Genomic DNA, 12,702 nt, shown 5'->3' on the forward strand with positions numbered 1-12,702 from the left:
CACTTACCTGGTTCCATCTTTGACATTTATATCCCTAGTCCATTTGGAGTTTATTCTTGATTATAGTGTGAGACTTGACTCTAATTTTATCTTTCTCCAAATGGCAGAGCAGTTGTCCAACCAATATTTATTTAAATGTTCATATTTTCTCAAGTGATCTGAGATAGTATTTTTATCACATACTAAATTTCTGTATGTATTTAGATCTATTTCTGGGACTTTTCTATTTGTCAATTCATGTACCAGTTCCAAGAATAGATAAATGAGTTCAAGTCCATTTTTGTATCTTTCAAGGGTGCTTTAACGTCTTTCTCCTTTCGGGTTTGCACATTTCTCTACAACTTAATTCTGAAACATTTAATCTTTTTTGTTATTATTGTATTCTCTGCTCAAAATATAAAGTAAATATATCCACAAGATCTATCTTATTGAATATGCTGTTGACATCTATATTTATTTTCCTTACTTATTTTTGTCTATTTGGTCTGGTTTGAAAGTGGCAAACTAAAGTTTCCTGCTAGTAGTGTATTTATATAAATGTTTCTTTGCATGTCCTATGATTTTTGCTTTATATATGTGTTTCTTAGTTATTTGGTGAATTGAATTCATAACCATTCTATATTCATTGTGAATTGGACAGTAAGACATGTCCTTGTCTCATTTAATGTATTTTGGTTTAAATTCTATTTTAATATGTGGATTACAACCTCCACTCATCATTTGCAATTGCTCAGTAAACCTTTGCCCTTTCCTTTAGTTTTAGACTTTCTGAATCATTTGATTTCAGCAAGTCTCTTGTTTTTGGCAGCTTTCTTTGTGGATCAAATTGAAAAGTTTTTTCTTTTAATAGATAAATTAAACCTATTTATATTTATTGCTATGAGATGTTTAATTCCATTGTCATATTTTCTGTCTAATAGTGATATTAATATTGTTATAATTATGTTTCATTCTGTATATGATGTTCTTCTGTGCTCTTTTAATTTTTAAAATTTCTTTTTGTATTTAGGGAAGTTGTAGTGTTATTCTAGAGGTTATCTTTGTATTTATGCCTTTTATAAAACATTCTGCCTTTCTGCTTAACTTTTTATTATCTCATTTGTCAATTTTAACATTACCTTTTTTTTGGTATTATTAATATATAATCACATGAGCAACATTGTGGTTACTAGATTCCCCCCGTTATCAAGTTCCCACCACATACCCAATTACAGTCACTGTCCATCAGTGTAGTAAGATGCTGTAGAGTCACTACTTGTCTTCTCTGTGCTATACTGCCTTCCCTGGGCCACTCCCCCATGTTATGTGTGCTAATCCTAATGCCTCTTATTCCCCTTCTCCATCCCTTCCCACCTGCCCAACTCCCTTTCCCTTTGGCAACTGTTAGTCCATTCTTGGGTTCTGTGAGTCTGCTGCTATTTTGTTCCTTCAGTTTTTGCTTTGTTCTTATGCTCCACAGATGAGTGAAATAATTTGGTACTTGTCTTTCTTCACCTGGCTTATTTCACTGAGCATAATACCCTCTAGCTCTATCCATGTTGTTGCAAATGGTAGGATTTGTTTTCTTCTTATGGCTGAATAATATTCCATTGTGTATATGTACCACATCTTCTTTATCCATTCATCTACTGGTGGACACTTAGGTTGCTTCCATTTCTTGGTTATTGTGAATAGTACTGCAGTAAACATAGGGGTGCATATGTCTTTTTGAAACTGGGCTCCTGCATTCTTAGGGTCAATTCCTAGGAGTGGAATTCCTGGGTCAAATGGTATTTCTAATTTTAGTTTTTTGAGGAACCTCCATATTGCTTTCCACAATGGTTGAACTATTTTACATTCCCACCAGCAGTGTAGGAGGGTTCCCCTTTCTTTGCATCCTCACCAGAATTTGTTGTCCCTAGTCTTTTCTTTGTTGGCCATTCTAACTGGTGTGAGGTGATATCTCATTGTAGTTTTAATTTGCATTTCCCTGATAATTAGCGATGTGGAGCATCTTTTCATGTGCCTGTTGATCATCTGAATTTCTTCTTTGGAGAAGTGTCTGTTATATCCTTCACCCATTTTTTAATAGGGTTATTTGCTTTTTGGGTGTTAGGGCATGTGAGTTTTTTATACAGTTTAGATGTTAACCCCTTGTCAGATATGTCATTTACAAATATATTCTCCCATACTGTAGGATGCCTTTTTGTTCTGCTGATGGTGTCCTTTGCTGCACAGAAGTTTTTTAGCATGATGTAGTCCCATTTGTTCATTTTTTATTTTGTTTCCCTTGCCTGAGGAGATGCATTCAGAAAAAAGTTATTCATGGTTATATTCAAGAAATTTTTGCTTATGTTTTCTTCTAAGAGTTTTATGGTTTCATGACCTACATTCAGGAGTTTGATCCATTTTGAGTTTACTTTTGTATATGGGGTTAGACAATAATCCAGTTTCATTCTCTTGCATGTAGCTGTCCAGTTTTGCCAACACCAGTTGTTGAAGAGGCTGTCATTTCCTCATTGTATATTCATGGCTCCTTTATTGTATATTAATTGACCATTTATGCTTGGGTTTATATCTGAGCTCTCTAGTCTGTTTCTTTGGTCTATGGGTCTTAACATTATCTTTTAAACCCCATTTATTGCCTAGATCACAATCAATGAACTTTTTCCACTTTACTCTTTTTCTCTCCCTCTCCCATTTTACTTGCATTATTTTTACTTCATTAAAGTCTATTTACATAAAACACTATTCTTTGAGATTTGTTCTCACCTTTGTTTAGTTTTAGATCTGCAATTAACTGTAGTTAATGACCATTATTAGTCCTTTTGATGAAGTTTTGCCACTTGGTTGAATGGAAATTTCTTAAAAGATTCTTCAAGAAGGGCTCATGTATACAAAATTCCCTGAATTTCTCATATGAAAACTAATTTTCTCCTGTTTTGGTAGTGGAAGAAAGTTGACTGAGTATCTTTGCTTCTCACTTTTTTCATTGAGTTTTTAAAAAATGCAGTTCTGTTGTTGCTTTTGTTACATGCTGTGTTTGAGCAGTCTGGTGGCAGTTTAATTCTCTTGTCCTCGTAGTTTCTTGATCACTTTTGCTTGGAAGGTTGGCTATTTTTTTCCTCACCTTTGAAGTCCAGTAGTTTTACTTGTACATGTCATGGAGTCAGTAATTCTGATTTAATTTTCCCCATATAATTAGTGGGTCATTTGAGTATATAGATTTACATCTTTAATATTTGTGGGTAAAATTGTAATATTTATAGAATATCTCACCTGGCTTTAGTACATCTGCATATCAGTAGGCATTCAGGGGTGGAAAGAAGTACGGCTTTAGTGCATTTGCATATCCTCAGGGGTGGAGAGAAGTTCATCTCCCTATCAATGGGTAATTACTTGGGCAAAGAGGGCTTATCTGTACCTGAGAGGTGAGGGGAGGGGCTGGTTTTGCTTCTGCTGGAGCAGGAAAGAGAGAAGGTCCTGGACTGCAGTTTGTGAGCAATAAACGGATTTTAAACTTTGTTTCTCCCTTTGGCTGATTTCAGTTTTAGAGGTATTTTGCTCTGGGATTTCCTTTCCCTAGACTTAAAATATTCTGAAAAATTTTTGGATTATGGTTTTAAAAATTAATCCTGTTCCATTGTTGTTTACCTTAAGGACTGCCATTACGTGCGTGCTGTTTTTTCTTCTATGTCTATCATTTCAACCACTTCTCTCTCATCCTACTTTTAATTTTTTGTCTCATTTTCAATATTTGGTCATTTTGCTGCCTTTTTTTAATGCCCCTTATTAAATTTTCACTTGTTTTAATTGCCCTGACTCTCAGAAACTTTGCATTTTATACTTCAAGATAAATTTTATCTTTTTCTTCTATTTTGTTCCTAGGTTCAATCCATTCTCTTTTCATTTTCTCCTTCTTTTATCTGGCTTGCATTCTCATTACAGCTTTGAAACTGCAGCATTTGATATAAATGACACTTTCCTTTCTAAGTACTGGAGTCAGTGCTCCATCCTATTTCCTCTTGCTTACGTGTTCTTTACATAAGTGATTTCATCTAGTCCCATGGCTTTAAATGCTGATGCCTTCCACATTCACTTCTTCAGCACGGAATTGACTGCTGAGCTCCAGATTTCTTCATTGCGATTTCATCTCTTTACTTGGATGTCTGTTAAAATTTTCAATCATAATAGTCCAAAATACAGCTTCTGATCTCTCCCATAAGTCACCATTTCAGTAAATGGCACTACCATCCAGTTGTTCAAGACAACAGTTTCAAGGCAATTCTGCATTTTCCCTTTCCCTTGTTTCCCATATGTGGCTCCTGTTAAAATACCTCTCAGATCTCTGATTACAGGGAACATTATTGACTAATGGCCCAGCTTCTGCACTCTGAAATATATCACCATGATCTGGGCTGCGCTTTCCATGGAAACCAGTGACTGAGCATCCTGGGACACTGAGGCAGGCCCGTTCTTCAGAGACATAGGACCCCCCCCCCCCCCCCCAGTCACAGACATTGGCTTGAGGACTCCCCACGGGCTTTCTTGAAATGTTCTTAGAACTGCATCATATCTACACATCCCCTTATCTTTTCTTCCCCTGTCTTTCAAGGGAATTGAATCTGCATCCAGTCTAAAGGCTCTCCCAGTGCCCTTCAGATTCCTATTTTTCCCGCACAGGGGTCCCCCCTAATAAATCTTTTACATGTCCAATCTGATTTTACTGTCTGCCTCTCAGAGAACCTGAACTAACACATCATTGTTGGTGAATCAGCAAAGTTTGTGTCATTTCTATTTCCTAAATATATCTCTTGCATCCATGTACTTCTCTCTATTGCCATCACCACTGAGTCAAAGCTATGCCATTTCTGCCCCGGATTATCTCAACTGCTGCCTACTTTCATTTCACACCTCTCCAATCCATTCTTATCTCCCTAGCCAAAGTGATTTTTTTAAAAATTGTAAATCAGTTGTGCTACTTCCCTGCTTAAACCCTTTCAATGACGTCCCGTTATGCTCAGAGTAAAATTGAAACACCTACCAATGCCACAACATGCTTTAAAACCTGGCTCCTGCCTCTCTTTTCAGCTTCATCTCATGGCATCCTCCTTATACCCATGCTAACCAAGCTCCAGACATACTAGTATTCTGTTTCCCCCTACAAATTGTCAAGTCCTTTCCTGTCTTGGGGGCCTTTCCACTTACTCTCTCTTCTTCCTAAAATACTCTTCCTCCTCATCAGAGAGTGAGCTAACTTTCATCCTTAGTGTTCAACTTAGATGCCCCCCTCATCAGCGATGGCTTGGTTAAGTCCAAGACATCATCCCCACCCAACATTATCCCATTTCCTCTCAAGTAGTTACAACCATCTGTAATTATTTTGTTTAGTGTTTATTTCTCCTGCTTGAACAAGAGTGGGCAAATTATGACCCATGGACAGCCAATTGTCTCTGTATGGGCCACAGTCTAAGAATGGTTTTTACAGACATAAATATTTGAAAAGAGGATTTTAAAAAGAATATTTCACAATACATGAAAATTAAGTGACATCTGAATTTTGTTGTCCAAAAATAAAGTTGGAACTCAGTCACTTTCATTCATTTATACATTGTCTATAGCTTTTAACACAACAGCAGAGTTGAGTAGTTTGTGTATGGCCAGAAAGCTTAAAATATTTACAGAAAAGGTTTTCTGACTGTTACACTAGAATATTAGTGCAGTGGGTCAGGGACGTTGATTGTCCTGTTGAGTCCTTCAGTCGCGTGTCTGGTCCATAGCTAATGCTACGTAATTAGAGGTGGAACAAATGTCTCTCCAGGGATTAATAGCTGAGGGGTTAGTTGGGCTTGCCTCTCATTGGCTTATTCTCTTGTAAGACCCAGTCAGAGGAATTAGGAACCAATTATTATTGACTCTGGGAAACTACCTTGAAGACAACAGGGTTTTAATCAACATGAAATACCTAGCAAAGTCTCTTCCCACAGGTAGGATGCTACTGGAACCAGCATTATTATTAAGAGGAAACTAAACAGTGTATGCGAAGGACTGAGTAGAATGTCAGGTGTACAGAAGTGTTCAATAAATGTTTGCTCCTGCTTCAATTTTCCTTGCTGTAATGGGAATAAAACCATAGGGTTGTCACACAAATTAAGCAAGCATGCTGTGTGAAACAGTTTTGTAAACCACCAGCACTATCCAAAGGGCTTATCCAAGTGCACTATATTAATAAACGTTGGTACTGAGAAGCCCAAATTTGGAGGATAGAGCCCTCCCCTGGGGGTGAGACGACCTAATTCATGCTAACTGACCCTGGCCCGTCGGTGTTTCTTGTTTTCTTCAAGCGTAAAAGCAGGCTCTGAACGGACAAGACTGAGCCTCGGGAGTCCAGCCGGCGTCTCCCTCCGGGCTTTCGCTTCACCTGGATGGTGTACACACCCCACACCGCGGCCCTCGGCTGCACTGGGCCGCAGCGGCCGGCGGGAGAGGGCGAGTCCGGGGTCGGGGCGTGCCCAGGGCGTGAGCGGGACGGGCGTGTCCGGGGCGGGGCCTCGCCCGCTCGGGCCGCCCCCGCGCCGCAAGGGGGCGCCGTCGGGCGGAGCTGCTCCCGGAGTTGCCGAGCAGCCCAGGAGGCGCTCACTTCCGTGTGGGGCCGTGCGGCGTCCGGCGGTCGCGCCGAGGGTCGGGCGGGCCGGAGGTCAGTCGAGGGGGTCGCTTGCCCGGCCCGGCTCGTGGTGAGGAGCGGGGCGCCGTGTGGGCCGCGGGCCCGGGAGGCGGTGGGGCTCCCGGAGGAAAGGCCCCGGGTCGCGCTGAAAACACTGGGCTGCAGGCTCGGGCTTCGGGCCGCCGCGGGGAGACCCCCGGCGGGTTTTCTGGTATTCCAGCCTTTCCCCTTTCGTCTCGTGTCTTGGGAGGAGTGCGAGTCCTGTGAGGAGCGTTTCTCAAATTGGGATCCACAGGGGGACTCCAGATTCCTCCTCAGACTTTGTCAACCGTGGCCCGGGAATCTGCATTTTTAGCCAGCGCGCCTGATGGTTTTGATGCAGGTGGTCACAGAACTGCGCTTTGGGAGCACTTCCACGGAGGGCAGGGCACCCAGGACACAGCAGGGAGCCTAAGTGGGTGCTTTTGAGTATGGGCCCTGTGACTGGCCTTGACATGGTGGTGGTTCTCTGCCTTAGGAGACATGCCTGAGGCGCGGTATCTCTTAAATCCTCGCACTCGGCGCGCCTTTGTGTTCCGGTTGCCACCAGCAGGAGTCTTCAGATGGATAGATGCTGAGTGAACTGCTAGCGTCAGCAGCCTGAGGGGTGAAACAGTGTTGCAGGAGGCAGTGTGGGTGCAGCGGGGGGAACTTGGAGTTGGTCCTGCTGACCTGAATCGGGGTGACTTCACCACTTATTAGCAGGGCAGTTCCACTGTGGACCCTGCACGCATCACTCATTTCTTTTCCCAGGGTGCCCATATATTAATAGGGACAGTAATTCCTATCCAGTAGGGTCTTTGTGTGAGTTAAGTAATGTCTCCTGCAGTAGCTGGTGCAGAGTAAACAATCAGTAAATGGGAATTGTTAAGTGTGATTGACAGGCCTTGGCTTCCGGGGGTTTATAGTCCCCAAACTAGGGATTAAACAAGTGGGATAAAATACAGGCAGAGGTACAAAGTATATTTGAAAAACTGGAAAGATTCTAAATGGGAGGTGCTTGGGAAGGTCATGCAAATAGTGAGGTTTGCCTGTGGCTTTGAAGAATAGATAGAATTCCAGGGAGCTGTTCACTGGGACAGTGTAGACTGGTTCCATCGCATGCCTCAGAAGTGGTTCTCTCACATGGCTCATTGTGGGAGGGTTGCTCTTAGGACTTCTACGTAGTGAAAGAAGGCACACTGACATAAGTAGTTTTTGAAGGCTAGATAGACCATTGGTCTGTAGTAGTTTCTGTCTGACTATGTTTGACTCTAATGGTCTTCTTTTCCAGTTCCACTGGAGACTGGCTAAGTTGGAGCACCCAGGAAAGGATCTTAGCTGATCACATAGTAAAAGTGAATTGCCATAGATGTAACTGAACCCCTAGGCAGCCATGTTACACTTGCTATGCAATGTGCAGGTAAATTGGGAGTACTTTTTTTATCACAGTGTTGTTTTAGGTTCCACAGAGATGCCACAGTCACTTGGGCTTCAGTCTGTCCCCAGAATGGGTGAGGAAAAAATCAAATCCTTAAAGTGTCCCTAAAGCTTCAGCCATTTTAGAGTGAAGAAGTCAGCTGATTTAAAGGTGTTTTTTGTTGTTCTGACCAGTCTGGCTACTGGTATACATAGAATTCTGATCTCAGTTGATAAATTGTGCTTTCCATAGTTATCTAACTAAAGAATTAGCAATTGCCATTGTTAATAATGTAAGATAAATTTTAGCCAAAATAAGCAGGCGACGAGAGGCAACAAAGGGCCAGGCAGTTTGAGTGCCATTCCCGGGTGATGTTCCCCAGTGTGGCTATCACAGGCTGGGGAAGTCACGCTCAGCAGGGCAGGCAGCAAGTATTTAAGAGAACAGGGAAGGGAGGGGGAAGTGAGCCGCTAGGGGTAGGTAGGGAATTTTTATTGGCTCAGGGTCAGGTGATGGACAGCCAGAGGTCTCCTCCTTCCGGATGGAGGGGGGTCTACATCCAGGGTTTGTCAGCACGTCATGGGACTGGAATCCAGGAAGAGCTGTTTGTTCCTTCCCCATATGGCACAAAGCTACTTGGCACCATCTCTGCTTCACCTGCACTGTCTTCACCCTTCCCTCCACTGCCTCCAGCCTTACATTCCAGCCTTTTGGTCATAATGGGCTATGACATGATCTGGCTACTTCCCTCTGACTGCAAATATCCTGCCTTGCTTTCTCTAGAGGCTCTCACCTTATTCTGTCTAAGCCTATGGTTTCTGTTTCGTTCTCCCCTCTACAGATAGAAACTCTAGCTGCTGCTGGGGAAAAGGGGTGATGACTGCTCTGGCTGCTTCATGCTGAGAGGGGGCGCAGTAAAGGGTGCAGCTAGGTCTCCATCACTGGTCAGTTGAGAGGGCCTTGGAAGGTTGGCACTTCTATTCTGGGTTTCATTTCTATTACTATTTGCAGTTTTGTGGCTTTTAGGCAAGGTAGAACAAATTGTGTTATTAGGTTAGGTAGCAACATCTGGAGTTGGATTTTCTATTCTGAAAGGACAAACTTGATGAGATTAAGAATTCATGGCTGAATATGAGAAGTAGAAATATGAAGAGTCTAATCGAGAATCATAGCCAGGTATCATGGGGAAATTCGAATTCTGGATCGAGTTTACATCTCAATGACTAGTATTAGGATTTAGTATAGATAAGACTGCATTATTGAAACAATACTTTTCTCTAAAATCACCCTCATTTTAATTAGAAGTAGGCAGATTAAGAAAATAATTAACAATTGGCTTGATTATTTGCATAAGTGCAGCAAGAAGAGTAATTGATTACATGGGATCTTTTAAATGTGCTTTGCTGGAACTTTTTGTAAGGAATATCAGATTGAACTTTTAAGGGCTTCTTGAGGCCAGAAAGCCAAGCCAGACTTGCCATCAGGTTGTACCTGCAGTACCTGTAGATTTGGGTGAATTCCTCTCTTCTTGAGGTTCCCAAGACATTCCTGAGGTTCCCTCACCTTCCAGGAAGTGAGTGACTTTCCTTAGTCACCTGGTAAGGCTGCTGGGAACTGTAAGCAAGGTACCAGGCCAGTTCTTCCAAGGGGCTTTGTTGGCTTTATAAAGTCAATCTTAGTTCCTTAAAGCTGTCTGTTCATATCTAAATTTACACACGTCTCTCAGGTATTATGTTTCAGTCAAAGCCTTGGTAATATAACCAGTGTTTTTAATTGGTCTTCTTACAAGGAAAGCAGATTCTTATTGAGCTTAGGCAAATAAACATACTGCCATGAAATATAAAAATAGTCACTGAGAGTTTTTAAATTCTGGAGGGATTGGGTAGAGAGAAAGATAAAGTTTCAATTCTGCTTATAAAGGCAGTCATTTACTAAACTGTTGTTAGCTTAAGAGAAAAAGCTTAAAATACTTTATCAATATTTGAAACAAAAAGCTACAAAATCATCTTTAGTTTACTTAATCTTATGTAACTAATACTTGTTCTGCTGAAATCTAGTTCTTTACTAGTTTAGGAGTAATAAAATAGTGACTATAAATGACAAAAGACTTACAAATGACAATGGCTAAAGATCTGATGAGAGTTTACTATAAGACAGTTGACATAAGGAAATTTGGGTATTTCTGTAACACAAAACATTCAGTAACAAAGTTTAGCATCATTCCCTTTGACAGTGCTGTCTAGGTAAATATATATCAGATAAATAAGCCAAATTAGCCAAATACTTTCTCCAATGAGAAAAAAATTCCTCTGATATGTTCCAGGGGCCCTCTGGAAAATATCAGAGTTAACTAGAGGTAAAAGCACCTTTCTGCAATTTTTTTTTTGTACTTGCTTAAATAGGATTATAGGTTGCCATGAAGCAATACTTACCTATTTAACCAGAATGACAAAATACCTCAAAGGCAAATAAAGAAGGTTACACAGTTGTTAGCATAGTTTAGCTTTTAGTCCTTTAATATTAAGATCTCATTTTCTTAAATACTCCGACAACTCACTGAGACTTTAAGCATGAGAAACTGCTTTGATAAAACAATTAGAGAACCTTTTGCAATCTTTTAATATTAAGAGCAGACTAACAGTTAAGAAAACTTTGTCCTTTTTAACTGAAAACAATTCTAATTTTGCTGTGTACTTGATACCGAGATTCATTTGCTTTAATTTTATATAGCATTACCATATTAAATTCTACAAACTTTCTACAACCTCTTTACTGTTAGAGTTCTCTCTCTAAATAAACAGCTGTACTTTCTAACAAAGTTACTTTCTTTTATCAAAAGACACGTTCTTTAGCATGCAGAAATGTTTTCTTTATTACTTTAAGTAGTTTTAATTAGAACTTAAAACCATTATTTTAACCTTCAGTGATCACTGAAAAATATGCCACTGTAAACTGTTACACTAGCATTTTTCAGATTGATACATCTATGAACGTATATTATCATTTTTGGAAATGTGCTTTACAGCACAATTTCTCATTAGGCACAAAATATGTTTATATAACTTAGCAAACTTTAAGAATTTTGGTTACTACAAAGATTTTCAGGCTGTAGGTAGGTATACACACTGTTATACATTAATATAGTATTCTTATTAAGATGTTTATTTGCTATACTTGTTTACTTATTTTTAGCAACCATGCTAGATTACTTACAAAACTTTTACCAAACATTAGACAAAGTGAAGCTTTTCTTTAAGCATCTTCTTGAAATGTTTAACAGATAACATCAACTTAAATGACTTTAAGTAAACTTTGGCAGCTGATAACTATAAGGACATGTCCGTTTCAGTTAAACATAAATTAGCATTAATGCTTAATATTTTTTATTAGATTTTCTGGAAGTTTTAGAATGCCTAATTTTCACAAGCACTTGTTTTTAAATCAATTTTTTATTAATACCATCCAGAGGTAGGAAAATATTTTTCATTTACACACTTAGACACACAAACATACAAATTGAGACATAACGACTACAGTTAGCAACTTTTCATATAAAAACATACACAGACAGACAAACTGATACAAAGATTGGAGTTACTGATATTTAATTGCTTTCTTTTTAGCTTCTTGTCTGTGGCATCTGGAACTGGAGGGCGGGAGGAGTGTGTTCCAGTGGGGAAAGGGCGGTGAAGACAGAAGGAGAGGGGGAGGGGGTGGTGCAGCTACCAGAAGAGGAGAGCAGGACGACGGCATGGTTGAGAATGCAGGACTTTAAGATGGCAGCAACACGGGGGAGGACAAAGAACTTCAAGGTGGTGGTGGAGAGGGGTGGGAGTAGTGAGCTGAGACAGGTGGGAGACTAAGGTCTTCCAGCAGATCTGAAAAGGAAGAAGGACTGGGCATAGTAAGAGGCTGACAATCTTTAACTGGAGATCAGGCTAGGAGAACCTGAGTCACTGAACACTTAACGTAAAGGTCTGGACAGGAGTGCAAAGTTCAAAAAGCCTGCACATATGGGATTTCACTCTACTCTCTGCTCTGGTGGCAATAATCAAGTTGGTGAGGAGGCCAAAATTGAAAGTTTCCTCAGGGGGCCAGCGAGATTGATTGTCCAAGGTATACTGAGGCCTGGCCTCAGAGCAAAGAAAGACTAGCTTCCATTTGCGAACTTCTCGGGACAAATATACAGTAGCCAAATTAGAAATGAGACACCACAATAGGGTCTGAGCCTCTGCTTTTGAGGGCTGGTTCCCCATGTCTGTATCACCTCTCCAACTAATCCCACTGAGAGGAGCACCCAGTGTCCCAAGCACGCCAAGTCAGGGGAGACATCCTGGGAGCCTGGGTGAGGGACGTCTCCCACACCACAGGGCCAGGGGCTGGCAGGATGCCCAAGGGGCCGGCAGGATGCCCAAGGGGCCAAATGCCCTGACCTGGACATAGCTACGATTTTGAATGGACCAGGTGAAATGGAGTTAGGAAGGGAAACAGACTGGGGGAAACTGAGGGATTCACTGGAAAAAAGTCCACGCAGCAGAGAGCAGGCTGAGGTCCCAGGTCAGGGAAGGAGGGGCAGGACTGCAAGTGGCCGGTCAGGGCCCCACACTCATGCTCCTTCCTG

The 12,702-nt window shown here is 41.0% G+C and overlaps 1 protein-coding gene across 1 annotated transcript in view; it reads left to right on the forward strand.

The window, feature by feature from the left end:
* Positions 1-6,583: 6,583 nt before the first annotated feature.
* INPP1 (inositol polyphosphate-1-phosphatase) overlaps positions 6,584-12,702 on the forward strand; it is a 79,676-nt gene continuing 73,557 nt past the window's right edge. The window contains exon 1 of the mRNA XM_037009139.2: positions 6,584-6,713. The gene's annotated coding sequence lies outside the window, so the exon portion shown is untranslated. The remainder of the gene's footprint in view (positions 6,714-12,702) is intronic.

The sequence above is a fragment of the Manis javanica genome, chromosome 12 (assembly GCF_040802235.1).
Source record: "Manis javanica isolate MJ-LG chromosome 12, MJ_LKY, whole genome shotgun sequence".
Classification (NCBI taxonomy): Eukaryota; Metazoa; Chordata; class Mammalia; order Pholidota; family Manidae; genus Manis; species Manis javanica.